The 20,478-nt window shown below is 44.0% G+C and overlaps 1 protein-coding gene across 3 annotated transcripts in view; it reads left to right on the forward strand.

The window, feature by feature from the left end:
- LOC132391065 (zinc finger MIZ domain-containing protein 1-like) overlaps positions 1 to 20,478 on the forward strand; it is a 258,401-nt gene that overhangs the window by 117,087 nt on the left and 120,836 nt on the right. Inside the window, exon 1 of one of the 3 annotated variants that reach the window (XM_059963793.1) lies at positions 7,496 to 7,637. The exons of the other annotated variants lie outside the window; for them this stretch is intronic. The gene's annotated coding sequence lies outside the window, so the exon portion shown is untranslated. Of the gene's footprint in view, positions 1 to 7,495; positions 7,638 to 20,478 lie in introns of those variants that run through there. 3 annotated transcript variants of the gene reach the window in all.

The following is a 20,478-nucleotide window of genomic DNA, read 5'->3' on the forward strand; positions in this document are numbered from 1 at the left end:
AAGAAGGGGACTAGTGAGGGAGGCCATCAAGAGACCCAAGGGAGAGACTGCACATACCATTGTTGCCCAGTTGCAGCTCTGTGGGAGTGCAGCAAAGAGAAAGCCTCTGTTGAAAACAACTTGGCCAGAAGGCATGTGGGAGACTGAAGTCAGCTGGAAGAAGGTTCTATGGTCTGATGAAACCAAAATTGAGTTTTTTGGCCACCAGACTAAATGCTATGCCCATGGAAGGCTTGTGAAGGTAGAAGGTAAAGTGAGTGCAGCAAAATGCAGGGAAATCCTGGAGAACCTGATGCAGTCTGCAAGAGAACTGTGACTTGGGAGAAGGTTTTGTTTACTAGTAAGACAATGACCCCAAGCATAAGGCCAAAGCTACACAGGAATGGCTTAAAAATAACAAAGGTAATGTCCTGGAGTGGCCAAGTCAGAGCCCATACCTCAATTCAATTGAGAATTTATGGCTGGACTCACGATCTCCATGCAAATCTGACAGAGCTTGAGCAGTGTTGTAAGGAAGAATGGGGAAAAATTGCAGTGTCCAGATGTGCAAAGCTGATAGAAACCTATCCACAGAGACTCAAGGCTGTAATTGCTGCCAAAAGTGCTTCTACTAAATACTGACTTGAAGGGGGTGATAATTATGCAATCAATTATTTAGTGTTTAATAATTGTAATGAATTTAGACCAATTTGTAGAAACTTCACTTTGATGAGTCTTTTCTGTTGATCAGTGTCAAAAAAGCCAAATTCCCTCACTAGCCTGCAGGTCACCCTTGGGCAAGGTGTAGCACCTGCTTAGCCCCCTGATCAGGGTCACTTGAAGCCATGGGAGCAAGTGGTGGATGGTCGTACGAGCAGCCGGTGCAGGTCACAAGTCCTGGTTATGGGACCACTGACAATCAGGCAGACAATCTCTGAAGAGTATTGATAATGGCTGGGGTCACTCGTCTTGTAAAGACACTGCCCAGAAGAAGGGAATGGCATACCACTTATGTACAAAATTTTGCTATGAACTATCATGGTCATGGAAAGACCATGATCACCCACGTCATACGACACGGCACATGGTACACGGAGCTCAGAAGAATAGCGGGCTATGGGTAACCCTAGGTAATTTCTAAGATAAGGATGTGTTCAGCACAGCTCTTTAACTGACAGACATACAATGGGCCATATGGCCTCTGTTGTACTGTTGAATACTGGACAATCTGGAGACCAGTCGGAGAAGTTACGTGAACTGAATGTGTGTAACATAGAGACAAACCTGGCTGCAAATCCTGTCTTCCTTGAATCCGTGATGGTGAAAGCTTCAGGATTTATTTGCCAAATATCACAAGATTCAACTGCAAAAAAAATTGGGAATGTGGATTGAAATTCTGGGACTTCCAGGATCCCTGTGAAGCTTGTGGATAATAGGCTACCGTGAAAGTTCCCTCCAAAACCTGTTGTGAAATCTTGGTGTTGAGTATGCACTGTGCATCTTGCGCAGGGCAAAATGGTTCTAACCCAGACCACCCACGAGTATGTACTTGAATGGCAGTAATTTGCTATTTTAAAAACACTTTCTGGCACAATAACAAGTCCCAAACTACTGTAAGTGTTGTCAGTTGAAAATTGTCATCAGGTCAGGCAGAGGGAGATTAGAATGGGGGGGGGGGGAGGAAAGATTTCAGAGAGCTAATTGTGTTTAGCAATTACAGCATTTACCTCTGTTTGTGTTGTGTTAATCTCCCCCAACAAACCTAATTAACCCTAATCACAGGACATTGTACGCTGCCCAATTAACCTACCTGGGTGGGGGGGGAGGACATACAGAGAGTCCTTACAGAATGATGGGTGGAATTGAACTCTAAACAGTGGGAAGCAACAAGCACTATAGCGCCGTGTTAGTAGGCAGTACACCCGAAGACGTGCTGGGGGCAGCCCTGAAGGAGGCAGTCCAGATGTGGGTAAGTGTGGTGTGTTTGGGCTGGCATGGGTGTGATGGGTGGAAGGGCCATTTTCTGCCCTCTATGACTCTGAGGTCGGCTGTTTGTCCTGCGGTAGTGAAGCAGGGAGCTGTATTTTCTTCTCATTAATAATTAACTTCGCCAGGGATAATCAAGTTTGCATGTGATACAATGAGGTAACAGGACTGAACATAATCACAGAATGTTCACAGCACTGGGGGAGGCCAGTCAGCCCATCGAGTCCATACTTGCTCTCTATAAGAGCATCTCAGCCAAGAACTCTGCAACACTTTGCATTAACGTCCCTGTCCTGCTTTCTTCTGACTGTGACAATGGAATCTGCCGGCACAACTACCCCACAGTGTGTTCTTGACCCCTGCAACTTGCTGCCCTTCATTAAAAACAAGGAAAGGTTCCTCCTTTTGCTAGTCGCCTTCATATTCTAATGTTGGGCTGAATGGCTTTTAATGTTATTGTTAGTGAGGATGCAGCATTAAAGTGCGAGGTCTGCTTTTCCTGATGCACGCTCATGTGTTAAATGTGGTTGGACGTGCAGGCGCTGTTTCGTGTTTGACATTGTTGGGTGCGCGGTTGCCGTCGCGCCTTTGGTGCTTTTGGGTGTGAGGTTACCGTCCCATGTCTGATGTGGTTGGGTCCGGCGTGATCCCATGTCTAATCCGCTTGGCACCGTGGTCACGGCCCCACACGGTCTTTTTACAGAGAGCGGTGCGAGAAACATAATCCCTCCAGTGAGCTGCAGAAACACCTTGTTAATGAGAACAGTCAGACTGGTTCAAGCTGACGGGAAGGACTGCGTGTTACAACAGTGGTGTGCAGAAGAGCATCTCTGAAAGCACAGCGCGTTGAACCTTGAAGTGGATGGGCGGCAGCAGCACCATGAACATGCCCTCTGTGACCACTTCACTAGGTACAGGAGGTCCCTGGTAAAGTGTGACTGATTGTATAGTGAGGGCCTGATCATCAAGCATTTCACACCAGACGAGTACTTGAGTGCCTCTGAGAGATGCAGGTGGCAGGTTTGACGCAGACCTTCCTTTGTGCATTTAGAGTGTTACACTTGAGGAGAAATGATACAGTGGATGGATCTGTGTTTGGTTTGCCAGAATCAATGTTTTCTTTTGAGACCACAAGCAAATCTCATTGGGTGCCAAAGTAATTGGTCTGTTCTGAGTGCATTTCATTGATGGAGTTGTTTTCACTCGAGTTCTCAGTTATTCCCATTAGACATCCTCTGAAGGAGTCCAGATTTCTTTGCATGTGTTTCTGGCTGCTTGCCAGACAGAAGAATCATAAATACACTTATCTTCTATGTACCATACCTAATCCCCAATCCTGCAGCCAAAAGCTGGCGAATCTGTGGAATTCATTGCCACTGATGGCTGTGGAGGCCAAGTCATTTGGTGTATTAAAAGCAGAGGTTGATTAGTATGGGTGTCAGAGATTATGGGGAGAAGGCAGTAGAATGCGATTGAGAGAGGTAATAAATCAGACATTGAACGGAGGAGCAGTGTCGATGGGCTGAATGGCTCAATTGTTTTACAGTCTTATAGTCAATCCAAGGCTTGGCACTTATCCATATCAGTGTTAATTTAAATTTAGGTAGATTTTTAAAAAGATCTTTTTAAAAGAAAAGTTTTGTGGTTTGGTGGGGGTGGAGATTGTGTATTTGGGGGAACCAACTCAGTATCTAAACTTCAACACCAAATGATTGTGCATGCTCCAGTCCAGGAGCTGTCAGTCAGCTTTCATAGATTTGATTGGTGAGGAGGAAGGCAGGTGCAATGTTAGTATTCTTTTTGAGAGGACAAGAATATAAAGCTGAGTTTTTTTTTATATAAGGGATTGGGCAGACAGCATTTGGAGTAGTGTGTGAGCGGATTTGGGTCCCATAAAAAAGAAAGGTTGTACTGGCATTGTGGGGGGGGGGGGGTGTCCAGAGGAGGTCCACGAGAATGATCCGGGGAATGAAAGGGTTAATGTATGAGGAGCATTTGACGACTCTGTGTCTGCACTCACTGGAGCTTAGAAGAATGGGTGGGTGGAGATCTTGTTGAAACCTTTTGAAAGGACTAGATAGAGTGGATGCCAAGAGGATGTTAACAATTGTGTGAGAGTCTCGAACTAGACTGCACAGCCTTCCTACAAAGGTAAGGAACTTCTTTAGTCAGAGAATGGTGAACCTGTGGAATTCTTCACTACAGCTGTCAAGGCCAAGTCACTGGATATATTGTAAATGGGGGTTGATATAAGTTCCTGATTAATTAGAGTGTTAGAGGTTCTGGGTGGGGAAAAGACAGAGAACAGGGTCATGAGGGATAATAATTCAGCTGTAATAGAATGATGAAGAGTCGATGGGCTAGATGGCCAATTTTGCTCCTGTCTCTTATGGATTTCAAAGATCTCCAAACATTGCAGACTCCGTTGGCCCTCAGTCAGCATGGTTACCTCTCGGCCAGATGCCTTCTATAGCATGCTGTTCATCAGGACTGCAGCTTTATGTGCTTGCTCTGTAATCTGAAGGTCAAAATTGAGTTTGTTTATATGCACAAGTACATTTTGCCTAGGGCCAATGGAGAAACTCCCAACAGACATGTCGCACGTAAGCATTCAGGCGGTATGGTAACATCGCAGTTTGTGCGATCATTAACAACGGCAGCATCACCGATAGGGGTTTGTTTCCCACCACGGTCTGTGAGAAGTTTGCACGTTCTCCCCGTGACCACATGGCTTTCCTCCAGGTACCCTCATTTCCTCATGTATTCCAAAGAAGTACAGGTTAGGGTTTGTTATGACTGTGAACAGAGTCACCAGAGAGACACTGAAACTGGTGATATAGAAGCCCTTATTCAGCAAAACAAGCAAGAATCACACTGGGGACACTCTTGGAAGAGGCTGATGATGTACATCACATTTTCATACTCAATGGTAACTCGATCCGGTTTCAATAGTTGTTTACTTCAATACTTTGGGTTGACAATGCTTTCTTTGAGCTGCATATAATTTCCAAACACCGACACCTTCACATCAACACTCCAGGTATCTGAGATTGACTGTTAATCCACTTTGGTGGCAAGAGCAGGAAGGCAGATTACTTTCTAAATGGAGTCAAGTTAGGAAAAGGGGAAGTACAACGAGATCTAGGTGTTCTTGTACATCAGTCAATGAAAGCAAGCATGCAGGTACAGCAGGCAGTGAAGAAAGCTAATGGCATGCTGGCTTTTATAACAAGAGGAATTGAGTATAGGAGTAAAGAGGTCCTCCTTCAGCTGTACAGGGCCCTGGTGAGACCCCACCTGGAGTATTGTATAACCATATAACCATATAACAATCACAGCACGGAAGCAGGCCATCTTGGCCCTCCTAGTCCGTGCCGAACCCTTAATCTCACCTAGTCCCACCTACCCGCAGTCAGCCCATAACCCTCCACTCCTTTCCTGTCCATATACCTATCCAATTTTACCTTAAATGACACAACTGAACTGGCCTCTTCTCCTTCTACAGGAAGCTCATTCCACACAGCTATCACTCTTTGAGTAAAGAAATACCCCCTCGTGTTTCCCTTAAACTTCTGCCCCCTAACTCTCAAATCATGTCCTCTAGTTTGAATCTCCCCTACTCTCAATGGAAACAGCCTGTTCACGTCAACTCTATCTATCCCTCTCAAAATTTTAAATACCTCGATCAAATCCCCCCTCAACCTTCTACGCTCCAATGAATAGAGACCTAACTTGTTCAACCTTTCTCTGTAACTTAATTGCTGAAACCCAGGTAACATCCTAGTAAATCGTCTCTGCACTCTCTAATTTATTGATATCTTTCCTATAATTCGGTGACCAGAACTGCACACAATATTCCAAATTTGGCCTTACCAATGCCTTGTACAACTTTAGCATTACATCCCAACTTCTGTACTCAATGCTTTGATTTATAAAGGCCAGTGTTCCAAAAGCCCTCTTCACCACCCTATCTACATGAGACTCCACTTTCAGGGAACTATGCACAGTTATTCCTAGATCTCTCTGTTCCTCTGCATTCCTCGATGCCCTACCATTTACTCTCTATGTTCTATTTGGATTATTCCTGCCAAAATGTAGAACCTCACACTTCTCAGCATTAAACTCCATCTGCCAACGTTCAGCCCATTCTTCTAACCGGCATAAATCTCCCTGCAAGCTTTGAAAATCCACCTCATTATCCACAACACCTCCTACCTTAGTATCATCGGCATACTTACTAATCCAATTTACCACCCCATCATCCAGATCATTTATGTATATTACAAACAACATAGGGCCCAAAACAGATCCCTGAGGCACCCCGCTAGTCACCGGCCTCCATCCCGATAAACAATTATCCACCACATTGTGTACAGTTTTGGTCTCCAAATTTGAGGAAGGACATTCTTGCTATTGAGGGAGTGCAGCGTAGGTTCACAAGGTTAATTCCTGGAATGGTGGAACTGTCATATGTTGAAAGATTGGAGCGACTGAGCTTGTATACACTGGAATTTAGAAGGATGAGGGGGAATCTGATTGAAACATATAAGATTATTAAGGGATTGGACACACTCGAGGCAGGAAGCATGTTCCCGCTGATGGGTGAGTCCAGAACTAGAGGCCACAGTTTAAGAATAAGGGGTAGGCCATTTAGAACAGAGATATGGAAAAACTTTTTCACCCAGAGAGGGTGGATATGTGGAATGCTCTGCCTCAGACGGCAGTGGAGTCCAAGTCTCTGGATGCATTCAAGAGAGAGTTAGATAGAGCTCTTATAGATAGCGGGGTCAAGGGATATGGGGAGAGGGCAGGAACGGGGTACTGATTGTGTATGATCAGCCATGATCACAGTGAATGGCGGTGCTGGCTAGAAGGGCCGAATGCCTATTCCTGCACCTACTGTCTATTGTTAATCACTGCTGTCTCTGAGTTGCATTCATGCATATATAGACGTCACAGGCCACAGGGTTTATTACATTCATCTGAGGTCATTGGGTGTTTCCTGGTTTGCAGTCGATCTCGGTCTGTAGCTCCATGAAGACCAGTGTTCTGAGCTGCGTTTTAAATTCAGTCTACAATCCACAGATTCAGATCTGAATGTGTCCTGCCGAAGGGTCTCGGTCCAAAACGTCAACTGTACTTTTTTTCCATAGATGTTGCCTGGCCTGCTGAGTTCCTCCAGCATTTTGTATGTTGCTTCAAATCTGAAGACTGGTTGCTGTTGAAATTAATATTTACTAAATTCCACAACTAGAATATGCCTGAACAGGTTAGTGAGTTGTGGGCGTGGAAGCATGGCGACACTTGTGGGCTGCCCCCAGCCCACTCTCTGACTTTGTTGGTTGAGGTTGCAAACGATTGGTTTCACTGCATGTTTTGATGTACATGTGAACAAACAAAGCTAATCTTTATTAATCTTTGAAACTGTGTTCACAAGAAAAACTGGAATCATAAATTATGCTAAATATTTACAAGAAAGAACACAATTCAAACAGAAAAAGTGCAAACGGGTCAAAGTCACTGCTTGGATTGGAATTTTATGAAGTTGATCTTGATCCAGGTGTTCTGCCGAGCTGAGTATTGGAAGGCAGGAGGACTTGGTCGGGGCTTTGTGCTTTATTAACCAGGGCTGTTTAGAAACAGTACCTTTGTTGTGTGAAGGTGGAGTGGAGGTAAGATTTAAGATCTTTTAAGATCACCTTTATTTGTCACGCGTAGATTGAAACTTAAGAGTGAAATGTGCCATTTTGCATCAATGATCAATGTGGTCCGAGGATGTGCTGGTGGCAGCCTGCAAAAGTATCGCCATGCTTCTGGCACCAAAATAGCATGCCCACAAGTTAATAACCCTAATCCGTATGTTTTTGAAACGGGAAGCACCTAGAGGAAACCAACATTTCCCCGGGATGAACCTAGTTGCTCCTTACAGACAATGGTGGGAATTAAACCCTGATCAGTGATTGCTGGTGCTGTAGACCAATTGCTGTAATTGCTACACTACCATGCGGCCCTTTTGCCTATTCAGTGATGTACAACCACTGCTGTGAGTTTCACCACAATAATAAACAAAAACAAGTGCTAATTATTGAAATGCAGTGGGACAGTTTCACAGAGTTGCTGAATAGTCACAGCACAAGGCTGTTCTGCCCGTCGTATTAATAGTGTAACATCTCGCACTTCGTTATTGACGTGAGAGTGCAGGTGATGTATCTGAAGCAACACACAGGTTAAAAGTTGGTAAATGGGTTTATTACCATCACATATCTGTGAAAAACCTGTATTTTACAACCTGTCCATACAGTTCACTTCATCGCATCAGTGCATGGAGTTAGTGCGAGGGAAAACCATAACAGAATGACTAAACTAGAATTAGGCCATTTGGTCCATCAAGTCTGCCTCTGTCACTCCATCATGGCTGATTTATTATCCCCCCCCCCCAACCCATTTTTCTGTCTTTTCTCTTTGACACCCTGACTAATCAAAAACCTGTCAACTTCCACTTTAAATGTACGCAATGATTTGGCCTCCACAGCCATCTGTAGCTCTTAATTCTATCAGATTCACTGCCCTATGGCTAAAGAAATTCCCCCTAATTTCTTATCTAAAGGGACTTCCTTCTATTCTGAGGCTGTGCCCTCTGGTCCTGGACTCTTTTGCCCTAATGCAGTCATCCTCACCACGTCTAATCTATCCAGGCCTTTCAATATTCAATAGGTTCAATGAGATCCGTTATCATTCTTCTAAACTACATTGAGTACAGGCCCAGAGCACCAAATAGTCTGTTAATCCTTTCATCTCCAGGATCATTCGCGTAAGTCTCCTCTGGATCCTTACCCAATGGCGCACATCATTCTTTAGATTTGGGGCCCAAAACTCGAGTATTTCAATTGTGGTGTGACCAATATTTTATAAAGCTTCAGCATCATAACCATACTTCTATCTTCTAGTTCTCTCAAAATGATTGCCAACAGTATTCCCTATCACTGACTCAATCTGCAAGTTAACCTTTAGGCAATCATGCACTAGGACTCCCAAATCTCTTTGCCCTTCTCATTTCTGAATTCTCTCCCCACTTAGAAAATAGTCTAAGCCTAAATTCCTTCAACCGAAGTCCATGACTATACACTTCCCTACACTGTTCTTTCTTTCGCTAATTTGCCCACTCTCTCAATCTGTAGACTCCCTACTTCCTCAATAATACCTGCCCCTCTATCTGGCTAACCTGGTCACAAAGCCAACAATCCTGTCATCCAGATTAGTAACATTAAGCTTGAAAAGTAGCAGTCCTCACAGTGACCCTTGAGGAACACTATTCACTGGCAGCCAGCCAGACAAGGCCCTTTTTCGTTACCACTCTTTGCTTTCTGTCAGCCAACCAATCCAGTATGATATTTCCAGAGAAGTGCAGGCAGCCAGTGAGGTGTAAGGCCATAACGAGGTAGACTGAAGTCAGTGGTCTGATACCCCTCCATAGATGCTGCCTGATCCTCTGAGCTCCCCCAGCATTTTGTGTGTTGCTTAATGTGATGTTTTATTTCGTTAGAAATTACTGAATACTGATAACAATATCTTGGTCAATAATTACATATTTAAAACCGCAATAAATACGAATCTTACCAGCAAAACCCAGATGTGAAAGATGGCTAAATTCCAAAAATATTTGTGATTTTTTTTTACTTTAAAAAAAGGCCAGAGGTCTGGAGGGAGTAGCTTAAGTTAGAAAGTTAGTTTTGCTGACTGAATATTGTGAGACTTTGGGCAAGTTTAACCACAGCTCTAGCCTGCTTTTTATTGTCCCTGACACAGAACAATCAGAATCGGGTTTAATACCACCAGCATGTGTTGTGAAATTTGTTGACTTTGTGGCAGCAGTACATTGCAATACACAATAATATAGGGAAAAATTGAATTACAGTAAGAATATATGTATATCAAATAGTTAAATTAAGATATGCAAAACCAAACTTTTTAAAAAAAAATGTAGGAGGTAGTGTTCATGGGTTCAATGTCCATTTAGAAATCTGATGGTGGAGGGGAAGAAGCTGTTCCTGAATCACTGAGTGTGTGCCTTCAGGCTTCTGTACCTCCTTCCTGATGGTAGCAATGAGAAGAGGGCACGTCCTGGGTGATGGATACTACCTTTTTGAGGCACCGCTCCTTGAAGATGTCCTGGATACTACGGAGACTAGTAGGCTGGTACCCATGATGAAACAGACTAACTTTACCACTCTCTGCAGCTTACTTTGAATCTGTGCTGTAGATCCCCTTACCAGATAGTTTCCACAGTCTCTAGCCCTGTGAGTTAAAAGTCAAGATTTAAGTCTATTTGTCACGTGTATATCAAGCCATTTACAGTGAAATACGTTGTTTGTATTAACAACCAACACATACTATGTGAGGCTGAGGGCTGAGGGCACCCTGAACATATTGCCATGCATTCCAATGCCAACATAGCATGTCCATAATGCCCAACAGAACAAAACAATGAAAACAAGCCCTATTCTTCCTTCCAACCCACGCACATACATAGTCCACTGATCCCGAAGTAGTCCGTCATCTTTGGTCTTGAGCCTCCAATTCAGATATGCAGATATTGGGCTTTCATCTACCACAGCTGATGTGCAGAGATTTGCAGGAGGAGAAAAAGGCTCAGTTTGAATTCAGCCCCCAGGCCTTGACCTTCAGCACGTACCGATCACTGGACACCAGGGTTTGAACCCCAGACTCGCCAATGATGGGGCCTGAAGACCAGGCCTCAAACTCTGTACTTGTCGACGCCGGGATTTGGCGGCCAGGCCTCGAACTCAGCTTTGAACTGCTTTAAAAGCTCATGGGCGCACACACACAAGTTTTTGCCTTTGAGTGCGTGAGGGACATGACCTCCTGAGCTGGACAGAAAGTCTGAGCACTCCCCTGAAGGTAGGAAAGATTCAGGCAGAAGTTTTCGGAGGCCTTCAGTGAGTTTTGAGCTGGGATGGTCATTCCTATCAGTTGCGTAGTCCACTTTACGTGTGTTGAGTGTTGACATCTCACTCACTGTCAGCAAAACCAAAGAGATGATTATTGACTAAGGCAGGAAGAAACTGGAAGACCACTGAGCCAGACCATTCGTGGGTCAGAGGTCAGGATCTGGCCTGGAACCAGCATGCAAGTGCCATCACAAAGAAAGCATGGCAGCACCTCTACTTCGTCAGTCTTTGTAGTTTTTTTTTGTATTGATTCTATATGTATTTCTCCATTCTGCTGTGAGTACCTGCAAGAAAAGGAATATCAAGGTAAGACAGTGGATTCTGGTTAATTGGGACACATCAGGACCAGTGCATTTTAGCCCAATTAAGTGGCTGTCCCAATTAACACAAGTTTTATGGAAAAAGTTAAAAAAGGTATTTAAAAGAAGACCAACTATCATTTAACTGAGTAAATATTGTATATTTGAATGAAATACAGAACAAATTGGAACAGTCAATACTGCTATAGTACTATAAAACTGTATTAGTTCCTAATAGTTAATAGTCACGTGAAGGCATGGGAGCAGGTGGTGGATGGTCGTACGAGCAGCTGGCGCAGATCACAAGTCCTGGTTATGTGACCACTGATGCCAGGCAGACAATCTCTGAAGAGTATTGATAATGACTGGGGTCACCCGTCTTGTAAAGACACTGCCCAGAAGAAGGCAATGGCAAACCACTTCTGTATAAAAACTTGCCAGAAATAATCATGGTCAAAGACCATATTTGCTGATGTCAAACGATAATGATGATGAATATCAAGTGACTGGTGCTAGTTAGAAACTGGTTCTCAGCAGTCTCATGTCCCATTTAAGTGGCATAGTAACCATAAGATAGCAGCGGAATTAATACATTTGGCCCATAAAGTCTGCTCTGCCATTCGATCATGGCTGATCGTTTTTTTCCTCCTCTTCAGCCCCCACTCCCCAGTCTTCTCCCTGTAACCTTGATGCCATGTCCAATCAAGAACCTAAAAATTACTGCCTTAACTACACCCAACGACCCAGCCTGTGGTAATAAATTCCACAAATTCACCACCCTCTGGCTAAAGAAACTTCTCCGCATCTGTTTTAAATATATGCCCTTCTATCCTGAGGCTGTGCCATGGGAATCATCCTTTCCACATTTACTCTGTCTAGGTCTTTCAACATTTGAAAGGTTTTTAACAAGATCTCCCCTCATCCTTCTAAGTTTCAGCAAGTACAGACCCAGAGCTATCAAAGGTTCCTTGTATGATAACCCTTTCATTCCCGGATTCAATCTTGTGAACCTCCTCTGAACCCTCTCCAATGCCAGCACATCTTTTCTTAGATGAGGAGTCCAAAACTGTTCACCATATGCGAGGTGAGGCCTCATCAATGTCTTTTAAAGCCTCAGCATTACCTCCTGTTCTTGTATTCTTGACCTCTTGATATGAATGCTAACATTGCATTTGCCTTCCTCACCACCAACTACCTGTAAGTTAACCTTTAGGGTGTTCTGCACAAGGACTCCTAAGTCCCTTTGCATCTCAGATTTTTGGATTTTCTCCCTGTTTAGAGAATAGTCTGCATGTTTATTTCTACCACTAAAGTGCGTGACCATACATTTTCCAACATTATATTTCATATGCCACTTTCTTGTCCATTCTCCTAATCCTTCTTCAGCCTACCCGCTTCTTCAACACTACCTGTCCCTCCACCAATCTTTGTATCATCTGCAAATTTGGCATCAAAGCCATCTATTCTATCATCGAAATAATTGATATACAGAATAAAAAGAAAAGGTCCTACATTGACCCCAGAACACCACTACTCACTGAGAACCAACCAGAAAAGGATCCTTTTATTCCAACTCGCTGTCTCCTACCAATTAGCCAGTGCTCTTAACTATCATCTTAGCAACACGCACAACATGCTGGAGGAACACATTGACTGTTCGTTTCCACTGATGCTGCCTGACCTGCTGAGTTCCTCCAGCTTGTTGTGCACGTTGCTTTGGCCCCAGCATCTGCAGTGTACTTTGCATTTATCATTTTAGTAACTTTCCTGTAATGCCATGGGCTCTTAACTTGGTAAGCAGCCTCAAGTGTGGCACCTTGTCAAAGGCCGTCTGAAAATCCAAATATACAATATCCACTTCATCTCCTTTATCTATTCTGCTTGTAATCTCCTCAGAATTCCAACAGGTTCGTCAGGCAGGAATTTCCCTGAAGGAAACCATGCTGACTTTGTCCTATCTTGTCCTGTACTCCATCACCTCATCCTTAACAATTGACTCCAATATCTTCCCAACCACTGAGGTCAGGTTAACTGGTCTATAATTTCCTTTCTGCTGTCTTCCTCGTTTCTTAAACAGTGGAGTGACATTTACAATTTTCCATGCTAGATTCCAATTATTTTTGAAAGGTCATTACTATCCACAATCTCTACCACTAGCTCTTTCGGAACCCTAGGGTGCAGTTCATCTGGTTCGGCTTTTGAGCACCTTCTCCCTTGTAATAATAACTGCACTCATTTCTTGTCCCTCAGACCCTTCAACATCTGGCATAGTGTCTTCCACAGTTGAATACTGATGCAAAATACTCATTTAGTTCATCCGCCAACTCCTTGTTATTATTTCTCCAGCCTCATTTTCTAGCGATCCTTTATCAGAATCAGAATCAGACTTTAATCACCAAGTACCTGTGCACATACAAGGAATTTACTTTTGGCAGATGTTGTCTCTCTGCTCATAACAGATGATAAATATAAATGAAAATATAGATTATACATACAAGTAATGCAATCCAAGTAATAGTTAGCCGACAGTTAACCGGCAGTTAACTGTTCAGCAAAGTGACCGCAGTAGGGGAAAAACTTCTCCAGTGCCTATTAGTCTTAGTCTGGAGGGATCTGAAGCGCCTACCAGACGGAAGCAGTTCAAACAGTCTGTGCGCAGGATGGGAGGAGTCCTTTATGATGTTCCCCGCCTTCTTCTTCAACCTGGAAGAGTACAGGTCCACAATAGAGGGCAGGGAGGCTCCAATGATGCGCTCGGCAGTCCTCACTGTGCGCTGTAGTCTGGTTCTATCCTGCTTGGTGGCGGCTCCAAACCACTCTCATCTCTAATTTTTTACTTACTTGGAAAATCTTTTACTATCCAATTTCATATTTGCTAACTTGTATATTTCATCTTTTCCCTCCTAATAATTATTTTAGTTGCTCTCTGTAGGGTTTTAAATGCTTCCCAATCCTATCTTACTAATTTTTGTAGTATGCCCTCTTTTGCTTTTACATTCGCTTTGACATCCCTTGTCAGTCAAAGTTGTACTATTTTGCCATTAGAGTATTACTTTGTTTTTAGAATACATCTATCCTGTGCCTTCCTCATTTCTCCCAGAAACTCGCACCGTTGCTGCTCTGTTGTTACCCCTGCCAGCGCCTCCTTCCAATTTACTTTGCCCATCTCTTTACTCAAACCACTGTAATTTTTTACTCCGCCGAAATATTGCTACGTTAGACTGTATTTTCTCCCTATCAAATTTCAAGTTGAACTCAGTCATATTGTAATCACTGCCCATTGAGGATTTTTTTTACCTTAAGCTCCCTAATAACCTCTGGTTCATTACATAACACCCAATCCAGTACAGCTGATCCCCCAGTAGGTTCAACTACAAGCTGCTCTAAAATGCCATCTCATATTCATTCAACAAACTCGCTCTCTTGAGATCTATTTCCAACCTGATTTTCCCAGTTGACCTGCATGTTGAAATCTCCCATGACTATCATAACATTGCCCTTTTGACACACTTTTTCTATTTCCTGCTGTATGCTGTGCTTCACATCCCAGCTACTGTTGGGAGGCCTGTATGTAACTGCCATCAGGGTCCTATTTCCCTTCGAGTTTCTCAATTCAACCCACAAGGATTCAACATCTTCTGATCCTATGTCACATCTTTCTACAGATTTGATGCCATTCTTATCAGCAGAGCCACACCAACCCCTCTGCCTACCTTCCTATCCCTCCGATATAATGTGTAACCTTTGTTATTTAGCTCCCAAGTACAACCAACCTTCAGCCAAAAAATTCAGTGATGGCCATAATGCCATACCTGACAACAGTACAAGATCATCCCCTTATTTCTTATACTCTGTGGATTGATGCTGCATCCCTAATGCACTGACACTTGCCCTGCTGGCTGCAGTTCTGTCCTGTCATGTCTGCCCTTCCTGATAGTCTGATTGCATGCTATCTTTTTGCTTCTTTACCATCTCTCCTATCCTGAGTCCCTTCACTCCGGTTCTCAACGCCCTGCCAAATTTGTTTAAATCCTCCCCAGCAGCTCTAACAAACCTGCCCACGAGAATATTGGTCCCCCTCGGGTTCAGGTGCAACCCGTCACTTTCAAACAGGTCATACCTCCCTAGAAGAGATCCCAGTGATCCAAAGAATCTGAAGCCCTGCCCCCTGCACCAGCTTCTCAGCCATGCATTTACCTGCCAAATCATCCTGTTTCTATTGGCGCAGGCAGCAATCCAGAAATTACTACCCACAAAGTCCTGCTTCTCAGCTGTCTACCTAGCTCACTAAGTTTTCAGGACCACTTTGCTTTTCCTTCCTATGTCATTGGTACTAATATGTGGGAAGACATCCAGCTGCTCTTCCTCCCTCTCCAAAACGCCGTGGACCCGATCTGAGAGTGTCCCAAATAAAGGAAGGGAATCTGGATGTTGTTCGTTTAGAGTTTTCCCAAGTAAATGGCTGCCCTGATTAACCGATGGACCAATTAAGCAGAATCCACTGTGTATGGTGACATATATGTACTTTGATGATATATTTACTTTGAATGTTTTACTGATGGAGCTCGATTAGAGAGGAAAATTTAGCCAGGGTTGTCAGCCCATTCCCTTTACTCAAACTCTTATCTCCTCATTGTTGATCTTCGAACAATCTGTTACTGATTTACTCGTTCATACAAACCCCTTGTGATTCTCTCAACAACTATAAAAACATGCCAGAGGCAGAGTGATTGTGGTTGGGGGGGGGGGGGGAGGGTGGAGGAAGTAGTGTAAGCAGTGATATTTGATACAGACAAGGAGAGGACTGCAAGCTGCCGGTCTCTGAGGAGCCTCCAGGCCGGTGAGTTGCACTGACTGCTAGATAAACGAGGCTCTGATCCCGCTGTGTCTGTGGGAGGGCAGGGAGTTGTCAGCATTCTGCAGCACGCAGCTTCTGGGGCCACAACTGCATATTTGGGAGTTAGTGCCCCAGACAGCCAGTTCTGTTTCAGTTACAGTCTGGCCGGCTCCACTGTGAACTGTTCTCATTTGATTTATAAATCAGAATCTATTAAAAGTTTTGAGGAGGGGAAAAAAATTGAACCATTGGATTTTTCCAGCTGGCTGGGAAAGGAGTAGTTCGTAGATATGCATGGCATCTGGATGCTTTAGTGGATTCTGATTGGCTTTTAATGATTACCTGGGCTCCCCGCAGTGCCATCACCCGGAAACACCGTTGTAGTTTCTGCGTTTTCGCCTTTTGGCAGCCAGCGCCACCTCGCGATCATTCCCTTCACTCATTTGTCAGACTCCTTGTCAAAGACCCCCACCATCCGGGGGCCATGCCATCTCACAGCTGCTGTCGGGCAGGAGGTACCGAAGCCTGAAGCTTCTCACCAGCAGGTTCATCAGCAGCTACTTTCCTCCCATTGTTCTGAAACCCCATTTGCAACCAGGATTTTTTTTTGACCCTAAAATATAAAAGCAAGGATGTGATTGTTGAATGTTTATAAGGCCTCACTTGGAGTATCGTGAGCAGTTTTGGGCCCCTTATCTTAAAAAGGATGTACCATAACTGGAGGGGGTTCAAAGGAGTTAAAATGATTCTGGGATTGAATGGCTTGTCGTATGAGGAGTGTATTCACAGGAATTCAGGAGAATGAGGGGAGAGGTCACTGAAACCTATTGAATGGTGAAAGGCCTTGATAGAGTGGATGTGGAGAGGATGTTTCCTATGGTGGGGGAGTCCAGGACCAGAGCTCACAGCCTCACAATAGAGGGAAGTCCTTTCAGAATGGAGATGAGTAATTTCTTTAGCCAGAGAGTGGGGAATCTGAAACTCATTGCCACAGACAGCTGTAGAGGCCAATATTTAAGGCAGAGGTTGACAGGTTCTTGGTTAGATTGGGGCTGAGAGGGAAAATGGATCAGCCATGATGAAATGGCGGGACAGACTTGATAAGCCCAAATAGGCTAATTCTGCTGCTGTATCTTATGGTCTTATGCATACTCTGGGATCAGAGTTGTGTCCCTGTGGAGAACAGATGTTGGAAGCTGGAAGATAAAATTTAGTTGCTGGAGGAGTCTATCCAGCAGGTCATCCAGATTCTTTGGACAGTAAAGGACAGTCTGAACCAGGTGAAGGGTCCTGATCTGAAACATTGACTGCCATTTCCCTCCACAGAGGCTAAGACCCTTTGTCATGTCTGCGAAGGAAGGGGAAATAATCCAGAATAGGTGATAAGATGAAGTAGACTTGTCTGTGGTAGTGAGTCAGGGGAGCACGTGGTGGAAGAGTCAAAGATCACTGAGATGGGGGGGCAGTGAGGGTCTCACTGAACTGCCAATGAGGAGAAGAAGGTTTAAACTTCAGTGTAGGTATACATAACTTTGCAGTGGAGCAGCAAGCCATAAACACAAGATTCTGCAGATAGAAATCTTGAGAATCACATGTAATTTGAGGATTCCTGTTCTTGTTGGAAATTATAGAACGGAAGTGACCTGCATCACAGTCAGAGCCTCCTGCTATCACACCTGACAACGGCAGACGGACGAGTGCTGCAGCAAGGGCTCATTTTGCTGAAAGGGAGCACCCTCGCTAGCTCATTAATCAGCTGTGTCAGACCAGAAGTTAAGTGTCTAGTAGAGACGTGTGGCCTCTCTTTGGAAAGGCAATCTCAGGCAAATAGTTCAGATTTAAAGAAGTGCTGTCTGCCCCAGCGAGAAGGTTTGGGGATAACTGACTGTCAAGCAGTTGATGAATGCTATACTGCAGAGACTGTTGTCTGATCTACAGTGAACACTGCCAGCTCCTCGAGCTGCAGGTACTCTGGAACATAGAATGTAGAACAGTACAGCGCAGCCCTTTCAGCCCACAGTGTTGTGCAGAACCAATTAAATTAGTAATCTCTTCTGCCCAGACAATAGCAACGTCCATTCAGCCCATCATTCCTGTGACAGTCCCACTCCTTGCCATTTCGACAGCCCTCCCTCTCTGTCAAGTTTTGGCCTCCTGGGGGAGAGGCATTCAGATTCTGCAGGCTACCTGGGAAGTATCCTGATTCCACTCCCAAATAGCCTTGTCACGTTTTAAGATTGTGTCCTGAGGACATGAATTTTTATACATTAACATTGACTTCATCGCATCCAGCGACAGCTCTCGTTGCTCAGTCTGCAACATTCAGAAAGAAATTGATTTAACTCAACTCTGCTCAGAGCTGGAATTTGCTGGAGATATGATTTATGATCTGCGTTATGTTCTGAAAGTGCCTGTCTGATCGTAGTAATCCAAGGCATCAAGGTTAGTCTGTAGATCTGTGTGTGTTCTGTCAATTCAAGTTTATTTATCACATCTACATCAAAATAAACAGTGAAGTGCATCACTTGCTTTAACAACCAACGCCCTTGTGGATGAGCTGGGGGGTAGCCCATAGGTATTGCCATGTATTCTGCCGCAGCAAGCAGGCCCACAGTTCTGAACAGAACAACACAGACCACAAGCAACAAACGACAGAAAGAGCAAACCCCATTTCTCCCTCCCTCTTACTGTCCTTTAACCCCAGGGCAGGTCTCCCGTGGACAGGGACTCAGCTCTGAAAACATTGGCCATTGACCTCTCCAACGGATTTCACAGCCTCTGCTCTGGCCAATGGGCCTTTACTCCTGGACTTGCAATTCCTCCTTGAGACACAATCCTTGGACCAATCTTAGGACACATTAGTCACCAAACACCAGACCTTGAAAATCTGGAATGCCAATGTGGGCCTCGAGTTTCAGTCTCATTGGTGAAGCCAGTGGGCCATTAGAACTTGTTCCTCCTGCCTGCATGGAACTCTTGAGTGTAATTTCCCCTAATTTACCCCTCTGTCCTGAAAATTATTCTTACAAATCCCAAAATTTTTTTTGAAATGAAACAATTAAAATACCACTAAATCTGATCTGCAACACAACATGGTCACAGCTCATTGCCTCCTCAGCTGAAGATTTCCATCTGTAGCAATGTAATAACGTGGCATTAACATCCAAATATTGAACTGCTAAAGGAACTCAGTGGGTCAGACAGCATCTTGGGGTGGGGTGGGGGGGGGGGCTGGAATCACAATGGATTGAGACCCTGCATCTGGAGTTGTGATCTCAAGCTGAGATGTTGGCTCTCCGATTTCCCCTCCACAGATGCTGCCTGATTGGCTGAGTTCCTCCAACAGCTCATTTGTGGCACCAATGTTGTAATGCAATAAAACATAGAAACTTCCAAGGGTGTAAATACTTTTTATAGATACTGTATGTATGTATTAACATATTTTTTGCACTTGAGTCTGTGGCTACAGTCAGAACGGGAGTGAAGTTTACAGAGCACTTCAGATTTACAATTATATTTGAGGTGTCACTGTTTTCAGTTTTGTTGGAATCTGTGACTACGGTTTCAGGAGGTGGCTTTCGGACAATACTGCATGTATTTGCAATGCAAACCAAGTGGAACAATGCATTTCTGACCTGAGGATCTCCCTTCTGCAAGCTGCAAAGAGATCAGTTAGAATTAAACATGGCTGCTCATGTTTGATCTGTCTAGTCGGATTTTGGCCTACTTCATGAACTGTATATTTTAAAATAAAAGATGAGCTCAAAACTTTTTAAGTACTTCTACTGGCGCTCCATAAGTTTATCTGAACTATCATCTGAACATATTTGGCAATTCTTTCTACTGTGACCTCAGTGAGTATAGCTCTACAGTACCATATTAGGATATATTGAATCACTGTGGTCCCTTTTTATATATACACTGGTGGCTACTTTATTAGGTACCTCCTGTCATCCGATGTAGCCCATCCACTTCAAGGGTCGACACGTTGAGCATTCAGAGATGCTCTTCTGCACATCACTGTTGTAATGTGTGGTTATTTGAGTTACTGTCAGCTTGAACCTGTCTGGCTATTCTCCTCTGATGTCTCTCATTTACAAGGCATGTTCACCCTCTGAACTGGCGCTCACTGAATTTTTTTTTGCCCCATTCTCTGTAAACTCTAGAGAGTGTTGTGCATGAAAATCCCAGGAGATCAGCAGTTTCTGGGATACTCAAACCACCCCATCTGGCACCAACAATCATTCTGCAGTCAAAGTTACTTAGATCATATTTCTTCCCCATTCTGATGTTTGGTCTGAGCAACAACTGAACCTCTTGACCACGTCTGCATGCTTTTATGCAATGAGTTGCTCCTACATGATTGGCTGATATTTGCATAAACGTGCAGGTGTTCCTAATAAAGTGG

This window comes from Hypanus sabinus, chromosome 1 (genome assembly GCF_030144855.1).
Source record: "Hypanus sabinus isolate sHypSab1 chromosome 1, sHypSab1.hap1, whole genome shotgun sequence".
Lineage (NCBI taxonomy): Eukaryota > Metazoa > Chordata > Chondrichthyes > Myliobatiformes > Dasyatidae > Hypanus > Hypanus sabinus.